This window comes from Orycteropus afer, unplaced genomic scaffold (genome assembly GCF_000298275.1).
Source record: "Orycteropus afer afer isolate SDZICR_OR568_19922 unplaced genomic scaffold, OryAfe1.0 scaffold00029, whole genome shotgun sequence".
Classification (NCBI taxonomy): Eukaryota; Metazoa; Chordata; class Mammalia; order Tubulidentata; family Orycteropodidae; genus Orycteropus; species Orycteropus afer.
In genome coordinates this window covers 1,094,342-1,100,965 of record NW_006921616.1, presented here as the reverse complement: position 1 = coordinate 1,100,965, position 6,624 = coordinate 1,094,342, and positions in this window count along the sequence as shown.

Sequence of the window (6,624 nt, the reverse complement as noted above, 5' to 3'; positions counted from 1 at the left end):
TTTTTTAATTGGTTTCTTCTTCTTACTGATGTTTACATTAAATGTTACATAGACTTATTACATTTTGTATTCCGCAGACTTCAAAACTCATCAAGTCCAGTTTATGAATGAAAATATTAATGGCTAATTCAAGGTCATATTTTCAAGGCAAAATTGAACTCAAGTATTGTATATTTCTATTCATATCTTCTTCCAGATTGAGCTTTCAGCACTTGACTAAAATGTATGTAGAACTTCTTATTTAATTGTTAAGGAACACACACACACACACACACACACATTTTTTTTTTTTTTTTGCTCTCCTAAGATCTGCCTACAGGAGCTGATTCAGAAGGGAACTTATTAGTACTACCATTGTTAACAAATTTGAGAATCTAGAAGTGACCAACGTAGAGCACTGTTATGCTTTGAATACTTTCTCCCCTCTTTTTATTTCATTTTTCATTTTTATTTTTGCTGTTGAGAGTATACACAGCACAACACAAATCAATTCAACAGTTTCTACATTAATTTACATTGATTAGATTATTTGAGTTTAACACCCATTCTCACTCTTCATTTTTGAGTTGTTCCTCTCCATTAAGATAAACTTACTGCCAGCTCAGTTTCCTACCTAATCTTTCAGGTCGATGTTGCCAATTTGATCCTATATAAATAGATCTTAAAGAACTCAATGCAGACATTTTTCTCTAATTAATCTAGACAATTGCTTGGTTTTAAGAAGACTTCAGGGATATTTTGATTTAAGGTATAAAGGTTATCTTAGGGCAATAGTTTCAGGTGTTCATCCGGCCTCTGTGACTCCAGAAAGCCTGGATTCTATGAAAATGTCAAGTATGTTCTACATTTCCCCCTTTTGATCAGGATTCTTCTATAGAGTCATTGATCAAAATGTTCAGTAATGGTAGCCAGGCACTATCCAGTTCTAGTCTCACGGTAAAGGAGGCAGTTGTTCATAGAGTCACATAGTCACACATTCCATACCCTCCTCCTATCCCTGAGTCTCCTTCTTCTTCTTTTGTTCCAGAAGAATAAAGACTAAATTATCATGTCTTCAATGGCTGCTGCAAGATTTTAAGATGCCCAGGTACTTTACAACAAACTAAGAATTAGAACAGAAGCACTAAACAGATTATTAGGCCAATTAAGTGATATGTCTCATGAAACTATGCAACAAAGCAATCGAATTCCATGGGGTGTTTGGTTGTACATAAATATCTTCAGCAACTACTTTATTTATGTATTTATTTTTGACATTGTTCTCTTTCTCCTCTTTTTCAAACTTCACTGCAATTCTAATGTTTGAAGGAGACAAGGGAGGGTACAGTTCCCGTTGTTCACACAGCTGTAAACAGCACTTATCACCTTGTCACTTCTAGGCTCTGTCACAGAAAGCTTTGGCAGGGTGCTACAACATAGCATCTCATGTCAAGAGTTTTATCATTTAGGGTGAAACATGATAGATCTTTATGGCACTTTCATAACAGTCAGGTTATTTTTGAAAACACAATTGAAAAGTGAGTTCCCACCACTAATCTCTAATATGCAAGATGTCACCACAGTCTGTCATCTCTAGCAATATGAAGAATCAAGTTGTAAACAATAACTTTCCAGGGAAAACACATGGAGGTTGAGGAGAAAGTGACACAGTATCTATGAGGAAAGATTGCTCATGGCAGAGGGATTACATTCACTTTACAACATTTGCACAATGGGAAACTGTATGTTGTCTCACCGGGTTCTACCTCAAGTATACCTCCAACATGGACCCTGTATCCGGGGCACTAAGTTGCAGTAAGCAGGACCCCAATACCCTAAGTCCCTCTGTATGTCCACCTGCCAGTCCTCGACAGCCAGTACCCTGCGCTTTCCCACAGTGCCTCCACATGTCAAGGTCCCAGACTGCCTGGTGGTGTGGGGGCCCCAGATTCCCCAGCTGTGCACCCCTCAGCTTTGGCCAGCCTGCACGCTGACAGTTGTGGACCCTCTATGACCTGGTAATGCGGTCAATTTCACTGCCCTCCAGAGGGCAATAGTAACTTCTGTTTTTCTGAAAAAAGAAGAGGGTGATTGAACCTTCCAATACTCTTCCTATAATTGAAGTAATCTTAAAAATTTGGGTAAACTTTGGACCCTACAATAATACAAAACTATATCTTTTTTTTTTTCCCCCAGAACAATATTTTGTGAGCATCTTTTAAACTAAAAATTAAATCTTCTAAACTAAAACTTAAAATTACACCTTGGAGACACTTGCCTAAGGTCTTACAGAATAAATGTTCTATAATTCATTCAACAATCCTACTACCTATGGAATTTGTGTAGATATGTTTTTATTACACATACACCATATTTAAACTTCAAAGGACAGAATATTCTATATACTATTAAAAGCCTAATGAATCAATTATGGAAGAAATGTTCCCTTTGGAATGATACACAGCTGCTCACAAACCTACAAATAAGTTTCTGTTACCAGGATAAATTAGTGATAGGAAAATCATCTGCTTAAAAAAAAAGAGGAAAATTCAGCAAATATCAGCGTAGTGTCAATTTGGTAAGTCTTTGAAGGATGTCTCAGGAGAATCAGAATTATGCAGATTCAGTAATGACTACATATAAAGTCATTTTCTGGCTTCATTTAAAAATATTCTATTTAAATTATTGCTTTTGTAGATAATGTAGCTGAAAATTAAAGACTGTAAATCAGCTAATCCAGATCCAATGCACAGAAAACATCTTGTCAGATGAAAACACTAAACAGAGCTCACTTTCAAGTGAGCTTTACTTGTTAGTCTCAGTAAAAGTGATGGGTTAGTTCAGAGCAAAGAACTGACAGAACATGGCAGCTGGAATGACACTCCACTTGGAGGAAGATATATTTCACATAGTTGGTACTCAGGATTATAGTTAACTACTCGATCATCCTTTTTATCATTTCTTTTTAAGCCATTTACTTTCTGTGCCTAATAATAATTATTATTGTCATTATATCAATAAGTGAGATGTGCTGTCTACTCCTTAGGCCACCGGGAGAATTGACATCACTGAGCAAAGTTTCTTTTTTTTCCCAAAATAGTTACAGCACTTGATTTTCTGAGGTTTTCTAGTCTAAGTTAATGTTGATGCAGAATACTAACTGTATCTTTAAAACACAAATAGCCACAAATCCTGCTAAACTTGCCTATTTCATTGTGATATGAGGATGATAAAGCAAAAATTTCTGGAAAGGTTTTTATTCCGAGTTTCCCGTTAATGTTGGGCTGTTCTGTTTATAATAATAATGAAAGTATCTCTTTTTCTTATTCTTGAATTGTTTAGCCTTGAGCGATTTTGTAGAGTAAAGCAATAGCTTAATCATTTTTATCTACACTCCTAATGTGTCCTCATATATCATAAAATAAACAGTAAGTTGCAAATATACTTAGAAGCTTTCTGTGGCTCTCCCACTGTCTTTAGAATTGAGGAGGAAATGACCTTTGTGTTTGTCAAATGCAGGTCATCTTCTTGGACTCACTTCCCACCATTTCCCACTCGTTCACCCTGGACTTTGTACCTGAGAACTGCTTAATTTCTGGATTCCTTTTACAGGTTATTTGTCTGCAGTCCCACTAGTGATTATAACCAAAGAAAGAATTGGGAAGAAAAAGAAACTAAAGTTGATGGCTGAGCTGCAGTATGTATTTCCAGTTGGTGTTGACAAAAATAAAGGAAATCCAGGCAAAGTTTCCTGCCCCTTCCTTCTGTACTCCTCTCTCTTAGTCTGGAAGGAGCCAACTCCACAGAGGAGCGGTTAAAGGAAATAGACAGCAATGTTCTGCCTTCTAATTCTAATCCGCTGACTTTAGAATATCATGAGGATAGTTAACATTTAAAATAAATATGAAAATGACACATGGCTGAGAGTGTCACTCCAGAATTTCTCCTTCAGCTCTGCTGGGCTAAGCGTATTAATCCATTGAACCATTGGTAACCCAGTCTTAAATACACACAGGGTCTTCATCTCTAGATCTTAGGAAACTCTGCAAACAGGAGTCAAGAGTGATTTGTTATTTGTTATCCGCTCAGTCACATCCCATATCCGCATGGGAAACTTTTATGCAGTCATCCAAGCCTGCAGAGCATCAGTAGATATGTAAATAGACAAATAGATCACTCTTTGAGTTGTAGAGTCCTATGGTTTTTGACAAAAGCATCATGCCATGTATTCACCATTGCAGTGCCATGGACAACAATTTTACTTACCTTAAAGTGCCCTGTTTCACCTATTCATCCCTGCCACCCCTACTCCTGAACCCCTAGCAACCATTTGTTTTTCCACTATCTCTCTACTGTTTCCAGATTGTTGTAGAGTTGGGATCTTACAGTATGCTGTGTATTTTTTTGTTTTTTAAATTGGCTTTATTCACTTCACACATGTTCAATGTTCCTCCAAGTCACAGCTCTCCATGCTATTTTAGCATACCAGTTATGCTTACTTAGGGGAAAAAAAAAGTTAGTGATTGTCCTGGAGTTTTCCGTGTACATTTATCACTACTTTTAAGTCCCCTTTCCAATAGCACTACACCAATAGTGAAGGTGTCTTACTGCTTCACAAATAGTGCAAATATTTGGCAGCAGAGTGTTCTCAATTCCTCCCTCTCATTGCTTATAATTTTGCTTCATAAATTTCATTTATCCATGAACTATAACCTTCCATTACATGGTTTTATTATTTTAAACAACTCTCATCTGCGAGATCAATTAGGAATAAGAGAAATAAAACACTGTCATTTACCTTTGTTCAGTCCTTCTGGAATGCTCTTCCTTTCTTTATGTAGATCTGAGTTTCTGATCATTTTCAGTTTTCTTTTCTCTGAAAGAATTGTTTTCACATTTCTTACACGTCAGATCTAGTAGCAACACTTCCCTCATTTTTAATTTGTTTAGTTTTCTAAACTAAAACTTTAAAAAATTTACTCAGAAGAGGTCAGTAACTTTAAAAAAAATTGTATGTGATTTCATTAAACAAACTCATTGAGCACTTATAGGACAACAATTTCTTTGGGTATATTTACATGTCATTTGTGGATCAGCAATGGTTTTGAGGTAAGAAAACACCACCTGATAATTCCTAGGATCTCCTGCCTACACATACCCTTTACAGTTCCAGAGGGCTGTGGACCTGCACCCCTAGGAAAGAGACAAAGACCTGTTTATCTTACCCATAAAGCTATGGGCAGAGTTAACTAAACTATTTCAAGCAGATTTTCATTGAGACCAGACCACTCCTGTTTCAAACAACAGCTCAACTTCCACTTCAACAGATTCCTATCTAATTTCCTCAATTATCTTTCAGCTATGTGTTCACAGACTTTTTGTTATTATTATTTTTTTGTGCTTTGAGTGCAAATTTACAAAGCCAAACTTGTTTTACATTCAACTGTCCATGTACATTTGATTCCGCGCCCAGATTACCGTCCCCGACCGTAACAAACTCTCCTCTCCCCCGTCATCCCTGTGACTAGCACCCCCCTGTACTTTCTGAACTATGCACTCCTGTCTGTCCAGCTTTCTCTCTAGGTGAATGCTGCCCATCTGGTCCACATGGCCGATTTCGCTGAGGGGAGTATCTCCCTAGAGTAGGTGGGTACATCACATGTAGGTGTTCTGCATGTAGGTCTTTCTACTGTTGAGCTGAGAAGAAATCCATGGGAGTGAGTCCAAATCCAGGCCCAGAGCCATAGTCTTAGGGATTTCACCAAAGTCTATCCTATCACTAATTCTGTTCATTTTCGTGTTTTTGAATTTTGTCCCACATTTTTCTTCCTACTCTATCCAGGATCTCAAGTTTTGACCACTTTTTGAGTGATTGGCATTGGTAGCTGGGTACTATCTAGTTCTTCTGGTCTTGAGGTCCATCATATCCTTGAACTAATTGTTTCCACATGCCTTTGATTTTCTTCACTCTTCTTTGTTTCAGATGAGAGGCGACCAATAGTTGCATTTTGGATGGCTGGTCAAAAGCTTTTACGACCACAGTTGCTACTCACCAAAGTATTACCAGACTTTTTGGATGGCCTCTGATTTCTGACCCCCTTTGGGCTGTGAAGGAGCAAGAATTAAAACTCTGGCTGGGATGCAGGCATCATCATCTCCCTTTTTCTGCTGAATCTGCTCAAAATGATCTCTCTCCTGCACTGGCTCCAGATTCCTGATACCTTTTTGAATAAGTTTGCTAAAAATTCTTTTTTGATTATTAATGTCTTATTAAAGTCTATTTTATTTTTTAAAAAAATATTAATGTAAGGAGTGCCTAGTACCATCTACACTTACTTCCTGCCTAGTCCAAAAACCACAGAAAACATGATCACAAGCAAGAAACTAAAGTGACCTGAATAATGTTTTCATATACATCATGATATGTTGGTGAGTTGGGAATGAGGTGGAGTTCACTTTTCCTAGCTAAGACCACTTTTTTTTCTATGAAAGAATTGGATCTGAGCCAGAAAAATCAGCTCATTAGTCTAAGAGCAAGTGTTTTTATTTTATTTTATTTTGATTTGGGTGAAGATTTACAGAGCAAATTCGCTTTCCATACAGCAGTTCACATATACATTGTCACATGTCATTGACCACAGTTTA